The sequence below is a fragment of the Dryobates pubescens genome, chromosome Z (assembly GCF_014839835.1).
Source record: "Dryobates pubescens isolate bDryPub1 chromosome Z, bDryPub1.pri, whole genome shotgun sequence".
NCBI lineage: Eukaryota > Metazoa > Chordata > Aves > Piciformes > Picidae > Dryobates > Dryobates pubescens.
The window spans coordinates 135,684,941-135,697,191 of record NC_071657.1 but is presented as its reverse complement, the minus strand read 5'-3'; positions in this window follow the sequence as shown (position 1 = coordinate 135,697,191).

The window sequence follows — 12,251 nt, the reverse complement described above, 5'->3', positions numbered from 1 at the left end:
GGACACAACAAATAGGTCATTTTCAGCATCATTACCTTCCCATGTGGCATTCAGGGGAGGAGATGTATCTGTTTCCAGGCTGTTCTGTATAACCTTTTTTTGATCTGTTTCACTCATCATTTTCAGGTGCTTTTTCTTTCGCTGTTTACTGCACAGGAAGCAGATTTCCCTTCTCCTGTTACAAAGCCATAAAGACTGCAAGATAAGTAGACAAAAGCTTTCAGCTTCTCTTACCAAAGTGGCTGCTTGCTCACATACCTTGGGTCTTCCTGGCTTCTGCCAAACCTTTCTCAACACCTAGAGAGGAACCATGCAGAAAGAAGGAGAGATGATTCCCACTAGATGACCAGAAATACACTGCTTTTTCACTGTCCACAGACAGGGCAGGAATGGGAATCACAGAATCACAGAATGTAAGGGGCTGGAAGGGACCTCCAGAGATCATCCAGTCCCCCCTGCCAAAAGCAGGATCACCCAAGGTAGGCCACGCAGGAATGCATCCAGGTGGGTTTGGAAAGGCTCCACAGAAGGAGACTCCACAACCTCTCTGGGCAGCCTGCTCCAGGGCTCTGTCACCCTCACTGTAAGGAAATTTCTCCTCATGTTGAGCTGAAACCTTCTAGATTCAAGTTTGTCTCCATTGTTCCTTGTCTTATTCCACCCAAAAGAGCTTGGCCCCCTCCACTTGACACCCACCCCTCAGTTACTTATAGGCATTGATCAGATCCCCTCTCAGCCGTCTCTTCTCCAGACTGAACAGCCCCAGATCCCACAGTCTCTCATTGTAGGGGAGGTGCTCAAGTCCTCTAATCATTCTTGTGGCTCTGTTGGATTCTCTCCAGCAGGTTTCTGTCTCTCTTGAACTGGGGATCACAAAACTGGACATAGGTGTGGTCTCAGCAGGGCGGATTGAAGGGGAAGAAGAACTTCCCTAGACCTGCTGGACAATCTGCTGGACATCTGCCTAGGTCTATGCATCAGCCTTGGGGCCACCTACCAGGAAGAGGGGATTAGCCTGGGCAGTGGGAACACCCTTCTGGGCTCAGTACCCCAGAGGCACGCATCCCAGCCTTCAGGCTCCCACAGTCAGCCAAGCCTGCACCCACACATCTGGCAAGGAGGCTCTCTGAATACCCTCTCACCAACTCCCCTGCCACCCTCATCGCCTGCGACTGCCGTTCCTTGGCGGGGGGCGGACCGAGCGGCGGTTAAATCTCCTCTTTGATCCTCCCCTGGAAGTGGTAGCCCCACGCACTGGGCTGTTGGCAGCCCGTGGGGACCCTGTGTAGACGCCTGTGAAGCGAATCTCTTTGGTTTTTGTGCGGAGAGGCAGCTGCGCTCCCGCACGTGCCAGGGCGCGGGCCGCTTCGACGCGTGATGACAATTGCAACCGGGAGAGGCTTTGAAGGCCCTGTAATTGAAGCTGCAGAAGAAACGCCTGGGCTTGGAGCCCGTGGTGATCAGTCCCAGGCCAGGCCCTCGGCAGAAATCCGCCTTGTAACCAGCGGCATTTTACAGACTTTCTAATTGGCTTCCAGGGCTGGTGGCTGGTGCTTGTGCAGCACTGGAAATCAGAGCCGTGTGGGGCCGGGCCGGCAGCTGAGGGCTGCGCTGCCTGAGCCTGCCTGCAGCCCAGCGGCAGGCGTTTCCCCTGGGACCCGGGGAAGCAGGGCTGGAAGGGACGTGCTGCTGCAGAAGGTGCCTTGTCACATCAGCACAAAGCACATCCTGGGCTGCTTCAAAAGAAGCACTGCCAGCAGGTCCAGAGAGGTGGTTCTGCCCCTTGGCTCTGCTGAGTCCTCACCTGGAATAGTCTGGACAGGTCTGGAGCCCTCAGTATAAGGAAGGACGTGGACCTGGTGGAGCAGGTCCAGAGGAGAGCCACAAAAATGGTCAGGGGGTTGGAGCAGCTCTGCTATGAGGACAGGCTGAAGGAGCCTGGGGGGGTTCAGCATGAAGAAGAGGAGGCTCTGGGGAGCCCTAATAGCACCCTGCCAGTACCTGAGGGGGGCTACAAGAAGGATGGAGAAAGATTGTTTGCAAAGGCCTGCAGGGACAATGGCTTCAAACTAGAGCAGAGCAGATTTAGATTGGATATTAGGAACAGGTTCTTTACCATGAGGGTGGTGGAACACTGGAACAGGTTGCCCAGGAGGTAATTGGGACCACATCCCTGGAGATATCAAGGTTAGGCTCAACAAGGCTCTGGGCAACCTGATCTAGTTGATGATGTCCCTGCTGACTGCAGAGGGGGTTGGACTGGATAACTCTCGGAGGTCCCTTCCAATCCAGACCATTCTGTGATTCTATGATTCTATGATGCCATGATGCTCTGATGCTATGATTCTAGCTTGGCCAAGGGAAGAGTGTTTTCTGCTGGTAGCAATGATTTCCTTTCCAGCCTGTGTCTTTTTGAGGCTCAGAGCAACTTTCAACAGGGAAGTCAGCACTCTGGTCCCGCTGCTGAAGCTGCCTGCAAGCCCCAGGCGGCCTCGGCTGGGATGGAATCGCTGTGCCACCAGCCAGCACAAGCCTGTATAATGGAGCTTTTACATTGCTTGTCTTGCCTTATTTGGCTTTCCACAGATAAGTTTACTCTTGCCCTTTTTCTCTCTCTCTCCCTCTCTCTAAATACATGCCTGTACATACCCTATAAGTGTATGCAGACCAAAACACACTCATTTGTGTAGTGTGCTTGTGGTAGTGTTGGCTTATTTCCCTGGGTTACAGGACTACATGCTACAGATACCCATATATGCTTGAATATTCATTCAGTCCTTCAGCAGTTATTTACTGGCAGTCTGACAGGCTGGGCTTGATTTCCTGGTGGCAAAATTCAGTGCCACCAGCTTAGAATCATAGAATTGTTAAGGTTGGATGGGACCTCAAGGATCATCCAGTTCCAACCCCCCTGCCATGGGCAGGGACACCTCACACTACAGCAGGTTGCTCACAGCCACATCCAGCCTGGCCTTCAAAACCTCCAGGCATGAGGCTTCCACCACCTCCCTGGGCAACCTGTGCCAGTCTCACCACCCTCATGCTGATGAACTTCTTCCTAACAGCCAATCTACCCACTTCTAGTTTTGCTCCATTCCCCCCAGTCCTATCACTCCCTGACACTCTCAAAAGTCCCTCCCCAGCTTTCTTGTAGCCCCCTTAAGATACTGGAAAGCCACAATGATGTCTCCTTGGAGCCTTCTCTTCTCCAGACTGAACAACCCCAACTCTCTCAGTCTGTCCAACTTAAACTTGCTGTCCAGAGACCTCTATGTCCTATGCCAAGGGGCAGGAAGGGGCAGGAAGGACTAACCTCTCTGCTTACCAGAGCTTGGAGCAGGAAGGACTAACCTCTCTGCTTGCCAGAGCTTGGAGCAGGAAGGACTAACCTCTCTGCTTACCAGAGCTTGGAGCAGGAAGGACTAACCTCTCTGCTTACTAGAGCTTGGAGCAGGAAAGACTAACCTCTCTGCTTACCAGAGCTTAAACTAAAGAGCTTTACAAGAAGAGCTGAAACAGAGAAGGGAAACACAATAAAGCACCAGCTTGGAAACTCTGATGAGTTTGCCTAGGCACAGGGAAAGCTATGGAGAAAGTTGTTCTCTTGCACCTGAAATATGTCTGGATTCAGGGAAGATTACAGCATATTCCAGGCAAAGTAATCACACCCTTGTGGTTTGGCAGACAGGCCTGAGAGATCTAGGTTGCTATTTATATTAGACTCAGCCTAACACTATCTTGCCAGGTATTTACTGACATCAGTCATATTCTTCTCCACCCCCACACCCCTCTCACTGTCCAAAAGAGCCCCAAAGTATTTCACCTCTTAAATATGAGGCAGAAACATGACAGTGCCTCTTAGAGACACATCTGAGTGGTCAGATGTTCCTTCCCACAAAGTCTCCCTCTTTCCTCACGCTCACTGAGCCCACATTTTGCTTCTCTTCCCACTTCTGGGGCTTCAGGGACACAAGAACTCCATTCCTCTCAACTTTTAAATGCAAAGTTTTATTTTACAATTCAAACCAAACCAAACCAAACCAAACCAAACCAAACCAAACCAAACCAAACCACCTTCCCATACTTGGTTGTAACTGGGAAAGGACTCCCAGCTGGTGCAGCAGACTCTTCATTGCCCTCCAGCTCTGTCAAGGCTCTGTCTGGAGCTTTCCCAGCTCAGTTATTCTTCTCTGTGTCCTGTCAACAACCACCAGCCCTGAGCTCTTGCCCTTTTAAGGCTCTCAGCACCCAGTTTGTACATATGCATGTGAATATATATATATATGTGTGTGTATATATATGTATATATATGCACACACACATATCTATATTGCAGAGAACCTGTGGAAGAAGGGAAGAAACCAGAGAGACCTCCAAATCTCCTCCACCTCATGAATGTACTGAATTCAGGGGGGGAAAAAAACCCCTATAATAATAATAATTTTTAAAGACTAGATGTGGGACACAGCACAAAGCCTGTGACCTTTTATAAGCTCAGTTGCTTTGTAAAGTAAAGGCTCCTGTGCCATGCAGTGTTTCTGGGGCCTTCCAGTATCTGAAGAAAGCTGGGGAGGGAGGTTTTAGGATGCTGGGAAGTGATAGGATTAGGGGCAATGGAGTAGAACTAGAAGTGGGTAGATTCAGATTGGATGTTAGGAAGAAGTTCTTCCCCATGAAGGTGGTGAGACACTGGCACAGGTTGCCCAGGTAGAAGCCTCAACCCTGGAGGTTTTTAGGGCCAGGCTGGATGTGGCTGTGAGCAACCTGCTGTAGTGTGAGGTGTCCCTGCCCACAGCAGGGGGGTTGGAACTGGCTGATCCTCAAGGTCCATTCCAACCCTGACAATCCTTGAGTCCTGTGTCCAGCTCTGGGCCCCTCAGTTTAGGAAAGATGTTGAGATGCTGGAAGGTGTCCAGAGAAGGGCAACAAAGCTGGGGAGGGGTCTGGAGCACAGCCCTGTGAGGAGAGGCTGAGGGAGCTGGGGTTGCTTAGCCTGGAGAAGAGGAGGCTCAGGGGAGACCTTATTGTTCTCAACAACTACCTGAAAGGAGGCAGCAGCCAGGTGGGGGTTGGTCTCTTTTCCCAGGCAACCAGCATCAGAACAAGAGGACACAGTCTCAAGCTGTGCCAGGAGAGGTTTAGGCTTGAGGTGAGGAGAAAGTTCTTCCCAGAAAGAGAGATTAAGCCCCCCTGGTGTGGCTCAGTTGGTAGCACATAAGACCTTTAATGGGGAAGGTCGTGAGTTCAAGCCTGCAGTGGGCACTAGTGTCCTCCCTACTCTAGTCATGAGGTCTGTGGTGACAGGTTGGACTCGATGATCTTTGAGGTCTCTTCCAACCTTAGTGATACTGAATACTGAGATTGGCCATTGGAATGTGCTGCCCAGGGAGGTGGTGGAGTCACCATCCCTGGAGGTGTTAAAAAAAGGACTGGATGAGGCACTTGGAGCCATGGTTGAGTTGTCAGGAGGTGTTAGGTATTAGGTAATAGGTTGGACTTGATGATCTCTGAGGTCTTTTCCAACCTGGTTGATTCTATCATTCTGTGATTCAATCTCCACACTGGGATGAGTCTCATTTTGAGAGTATGGCTAAGCAGTGCTGCTCTGAGGCTCAAGATCTGTCCACAGAAAGTCTGGCTGGCCTCAAGTTTGAAAACAACTCTGACAGGTGGAGGTCTACTATGCTGTGTCTTTGTTAGCTGGCCCATAGCAGAAACCATGAGGCTTAGACAGTTCTGACTGTGAAGCCACTGGAATACAAGGACCTTTGTTTTTTCCCTAGTATGGTTGGTTGGACTTGATGATCTCGGAGGGCTTTTCCAACCTGGTTGACTCTGTGATTCTGTGGTTTTCTGCTCCTGTTTAAGACTAGTTTGAGGTCATGTGTGTGTCAGGTAGTGATAGGACTAGGGGGAATAGACCAAAACTAGAAGTGGGTAGATTCAGATTGGATGCTAGGCAGAAGTTGTTCCCCATGAGGGTGGTGAGAGACTGGCACAGGTTGCCCAGGGAGGTGGTGGAAGCCTCATCCCTGGAGGTGTTTAAGGCCGGGCTGGTTGTGATTCTGGGCAACCTGATCAAGTGTGAGGGGCAGGGGGGTTGGAACTGGATGATCCTTGAGGTCCCATCCAACCCTGACAATTCTATGATTCCATGTACCCAGTTTCATTGTTTCCCTTCAAAACTCTACTTCCATCAAACCATATCAGTCTTAACTTGTCTCCATTTTCAGAGAGCTTCTTCACCAATTAACAAGATCATTAAATCAAGAAGGCACAAACATTAAATCAAGAGAGCACTTGTTTCACATTTCAACACAATTTTATCTGCAGTAATTCACTGCTCTGGTTTTCCTGGAAAAGGTGTTTGCTGGGCCTGTAATCCCCTAGGTATGTGCTTCACCTTCCAATACTGAGCTGCTGTGGATGCATGGAAAGAAAAAGTTCTTATCTTCTTGAATAATACCTAACACCCTTTCCAGAAAAAGCAATAATGAGCTGGGACCTCTCCAGCTATTAATGCTGTATGAGGAACTAACTCCTCAAAACCACAGAGTTCTCATCCTTCTTCAGCACAGCTCCAGGCAGAGGAGACAGGGACACAAAGTCATAGAATCATAGAATCAATGAGGTTGGAAAAGACCTCAAAGATCATCAAGTCCAACCTGTCACTCAGCACTTCATGACAAGTAAACCATGGCTTCAAGTGCCACGTCCAATCCCCTCTTGAACACCTCCAGGGATGGGGACTCCACCACCTCCCTGGGCAGCACATTCCAATGGCCAACAACTCTCTCTGGGAAGAACTTTCTCATCGCCTCCAGTCTAAAGCTCCCCTGGCACAGCTTGAGACTGTGTCCTCTTGTTCTGGTGCTGGTTGCCTGGGAGAAGAGACCAACCCCCACCTGGCTACAACCTCCCTTCAGGTTGTTGTAGACAGCAGAAGGTCTCCCCTTGAGCCTCTTCTTCTCCAGGCTAAGCAACCCCAGCTCCCTCAGCCTCTCCTCCCAGGGCTGTGCTCCAGACCCCTCCCCAGCCTCGTTGCACTTCTCTGGACACGTTCAAGTGTCTTGATGTCCTTCTTAAACTGAGGGGCCCAAAACTGGACACAGTACTCAAGGTTTGGCCTGACCAGGGCTGAATCCAGGGCAGAATGACTTCCCTGCTCTTGCTGGCCACACTATTTCTGATGCCCAGGCACACCAAAGCATTTGCAGATGTCTCCAGTGTCACATCAGCAGTGCCCACTCTGATAACAAAGATAATGGTGCATTCTGTGGTATTTATTTGAATATCTCATGCAGGTTCAGGAGCTTGCTTGCACATTCCTTCTCTCTCTAGATTTTTACTTCAACAACCCTCATAGGAAAGAATTTCTTCCTAATGTCCAATGTAAACCAATCCTGCTCTAGTTTAGATCCATTGGCCCTTCTCCTAGCACTATAAGCCCTTGTAAATAGAATCAAAGAATCATAGAAGCGTAGAATGGTCCAGGCTGGATGAGACCTCCAAAGCTCATCCAGTCCAACCCCACAGTCAGCAGGGACATCCTCAACTAGATCAGGTTGCCCAGAGCCCTGTTGAGCCTCACCTTGAATATCTCCAGGGATGGAACGTCAACCACCTCCCTGGGCAATCTGTTCCAGTGTTCCACCACTCTCATAATAAAGAACCTGTTCCTAAGATCCAATCTAAATCTGCCCTTCTCTATTTTGAAGCCATTACCCCTCATGCTGACACTGCAGGCCTTTCTAAACAGCCTCTCTCCATCCTTCTTGTAGCCCTCTTTGGGGAGTGGAAGGCTGCCATCAGGTCTCCCTGGAGCCTCCTCTTCTCCAGGCTGAACACCCCCAGCTCCCTCAGCCTGTCCTCATAGCAGAGGTGCTACAACCCTTGTGGCCCTTCTCTGGATCCTCTCCATCAGGTCTTTGTCCTTCCTGTGTTGAGGGCTCCAGAGCTGTACACAGTAGCACAGGTGAGATCTCACCAGAGCAGAGCAAAGTGGCAGAATCACCTCTCTGGATCTGCTGGCAATGCTGCTTTTGATGCAGCCCAGGATGTGATTTGCCTTCTGAGTCTTCCCCAGCTTTCTTGCAGCCCCCTTCAGGTACTGGAAGGCTGCTATTAGGTCTCCCTGGAGCCTGCTCCTCTCGAGGCTGACCAATCCCAGCTCTTTCAGCCTGTCTTGGTAGGAGAGAGGCAATCCCAGAAGCAATCCAGGGAATGCTGCAGAGTTGCCTCTGACAGCATTACACTTCAGACTTGGCAGCCCTCTAAGAAGAGACACCCCCCCACGGTGAACATGTGTCTGTGTGTCTGGTTTCAGAAGAAGTGAAAAACAATGTTTTGAGCTTCCCAGGACAAAATATGTTCAGAATTTCATTTCTACTGATCCACTGGAAAGGTAAAACTTTTTTAGGCTTATTTTCCCCTTTCTCTTCCTCCCCCTCCCATCCCCATCCAGTACAAAAACTGTCTGGAAGTGTCAGGATTGCCCACAGAAAGAAAATGCCAGCCTTTGACCCACACTAGCCTCAAGTCAGGTTGTTTGAAAACCTCTTAAAATGTCATAATTCAGTCCCAGAGCATGGATTGATAAACATTAAGTGGAAATCATAGTTTCCAAACCCTTGTTCCTTAGGAAGGTATTTCAAACTACTGGACTCACAATTTTCCCCTGGAATTCATCTCAAATCACAGCCTCAGAGAATTATTGAGGCTGGAACAGACCTCAGAGGTCACCAAGCCCAGCCTATGACCTAACACCACCACACCGACCAGACCATGGCACTGAGCGCCACATCCAATCTGGCCTTAAACACCTCCAGGGAGGCTGACTCCACCACCTCCCTGGGCAGCACATTCCAGACTAATTCCTCTTTCCATCAGGAAGTGCTTCCTAACATCCAACCTAACCCTCCCCTGGCACAGCTTCACAGTACCACAGTATCACAGACCATTAGAGATTGGAAGAGAGACTGCAGAGATCATCCAGTCCAACCCCCCTGCCAAAGCAGGATCACCCAAGGTAGTCTGCACAGGAGTGCAACCAGGTGGGGTTGGAAAGGCTCCAGAGAAGGAGACTCCACAACCTCTCTGGGCAGCCTGCTCCAGGGCTCTGTCAGACTCACTGGAAAGAAGTTTCTCCTCATGTTGAGCTGAAACCTTCTCTGTTCAAGTTTGTCTCCATTGTTCCTTGGCTTATGTCTGTGCACCACCCAAAAGAGCTTGGCCCCCTCCACTTGACCCCCACCCCTCAGATATTGATAGACACTGATCAGATCCCCTCCCAGCCTTCTCTTCTCCAGACTAAATAGCCCCAGGGCTCTCAGTCTCTATTCACAGGGGAGATGCTCATGGTCAACCTTCCATCCACCAGGACCCTCAGGTCCTTCTCCCCTTCACAGCTGTCCAGCAGGTCAGTCCCCAACTTATACTGCTCCATGGGGTTGTTCTTTCCCAGGTGCAAGACTCTACCCTTGCCCTTGTTGAATTTCATTCCATTTCTCCCTGCCAAACTCTCAGCCTGTCTTAAGTCTCACTGAATAGCCTTTCTGCCTCAGCTATATCCTCCAAACTCCTCATTCTGAATCCTTGTGCCACGGCCTGCAAGATAAGAACCTGGAGATATAAATGGAGAACAATTTCATCCCAGATGAAGTGAAAAAGGTTTCCTTTCTCCTTAATTTGGGAAGCTGCATTTTGCAGTGGTGGACATGAGGCTCACCTGCTTATCATTGTTGCCTGGAGTGTGTCCAGAGAAGGGCAACAAGGCTGGGGAGGGGTCTGGAGCACAGCCCTGGGAGGAGAGGCTGAGGGAGCTGGGGTTGCTTAGCCTGCAGAAGAGGAGGCTCAGGGGAGACCTCATTGCTGTCTACAACAACCTGAAGGGAGGTTGTAGCCAGGTGGGGGTTGGTCTCTTCTCCCAGGCAACCACCAACAGAACAAGAGGACACAGTTTCAAGCTGCACCAGGGGAAGTTGAGGCTGGATGTTAGGAAGAAGTTCTTCATGGAAAGAGAGACTGGCCATTGGAATGTGCTGCCCAGGGAGGTGGTGGAGTCACCATCACTGGAGGTGTTTAGGAAGAGCCTGGCTGAGGCACATGGTACCATGGTTTAGTTGATGAGATGGTGTTGGATGATAGGTTGGACTTGATGATCTCCAAGGTCTTTCCCAACCTGGCTAATTCTATTCTATTCTATTCTATTCCATTCCATTCCATTCCATGCTATGCTATTCTTATCACATGCTTTCAATAAAGACGATCTAGCTTCTTTTGGGGACCTTCCTAAGAGGCCTTACCTCCCAGCTCCTTGATACCTGCAAGTGAGCAATTCTGCTTGCAATAAAAAACAATCTCCCAAGAGGACCTCTGATCTCCAAACAAATGCTGTTTAATTCTCCACTCATTAGGAGTGTGTCTGGATTGATTTAGGGAGCACTTCTGACCCCCCCAATCTTTTGAACAGCATTCAAAAAGGGGATGGATTTGGGCAACACTTATGAGGATAATTAGGGGACTGGAGCACTGCCTGATGAGGAGAGGCTGCCCACAAGCAGTGGATGCTGTTGGCCCAGAGGCAGCTATGTGGGTACACCAGGCTGAAGTCTGTGCTCAGTTCTGGGCTCCCCAGTTCAAGAGGGACAGGGACCTGCTGGAGAGGGTCCAGCAGAGGGCTATGAGGATGATTAGGGGACTGGAGCACTGCATGGTGAGGATAGGCTGAGGGGCCTGGGGCTTTTTAGACTGGAGAAGAGAAGACTGAGAGGGGATTTAATAAATGCCTATAAATACCTGAGGGCTGGGGGTCAGGAGGGAGGGGACAGGCTCTGCTCACTTGCTCCCTGGGATAGGACAAGAAGCATTGCGTGCAAGCTGCAGCACAGGAGGTTCCACCTCAACACAAGGGGGAACTTCTTTCCTGTAAGGGTCCCAGAGCACTGGAACAGGCTGCCCAGAGAGGTTGTGGAGTCTCCTTCTCTGATGACTTCCAAGGCCCATCTGGATGAGTTCCTGTGTGACCTGTGCCGGATTCCATGCTCCTGCTCTGGCAGCGGGGGTTGGACTCAATGATCTCTTTGGGTCCCTTCCAACAACTGACATCCTGTGATCCTGTGAACACTTCTGGTAGGCAGACTGGAAGAGCACAAGTGATTCTTACAAACCTTCAGATCATGCAGCTTAATGAAAACACACTCCATGTTGGCATGCACTTGGCCCAGGCCCGAAGGGATATGTTTTCCAGCTAAGGCTAAGTTGACTTCTGGAGCAAATACAGCCAGAAGAATTCATTAATTATACATTTGTGGTTGTCTCACCTTTGTGTGTTTTGGAAATATGCAGTCACATTCAGTCAGTCAGGGGGGAAAACAAATGGCCACATCTCTGGGCCCAAAGGAAGTCAACGTTTTTGGTAAGCGGTCGGCAGTCTGTGGCAGCAGAAAGTACGATACCCTCGTGGCAATCTGTTTCTGCTTGCCTCTTAATGTTCAAGGAAGAGAGAAATGGAAAGCACTATCACACACACACAAACATATCTGGGTGTTTTTTAAGTGACTGGATACAGACAGATGCTTTTTACATGGAAAAGAAACCAACACCCAAACTTTCTTGCTGGTTGCACCCGAGTTAATGATGAGCCTGGAGAGACTTGGCCTCTGTCCTGTGAGCACATAAACAAAACCAACCAAACTTTGAGCCCTGCAACAGAAATCAAGGGTGCAAACTATAGCCTCCTGCCACGTGCTCCACCATTCTCATTTGGCTGAAAGGAGCAAGATGAAGCCGTGGCTGCTGCATGGAGTAGGCTGTTGGCTGCCTGCCTTGTTTGGCCAATGAAGGTATATGCAGTAAATCTGGTATGTGCCTTCCCCTCTCTTCTGGCTCCAGGTTAACAGTAGAGTGCAGTCTTTGGCTTGCCTCTCCCCACAGAGGGAGATCCAAGAGCAGGGAGTTTGCCAGAGTATTTGCATCTCCATAAATCATTTAGGAAGAGATGTTGCTTTAGGTGGCACTTGGATGCTGAGCAATGCCATTGGCTCTTATGAATTTATTAGGAGATGAAAAGACCAAACCAAACCAGTGAGACATTATTTTCAAACAGATCTCATGTTTGCAGGAGATGAAGAAGTTAGAGAAAGGCTTGATTTATGATTTCTGAGGCTGTAGGACTTATCCCAAGTGACTTGAGGCACCTGACTGCCCAAGTCAGCTGCTTGTTTCTGGTGGGCTCCCTCTATGCTTAGAGG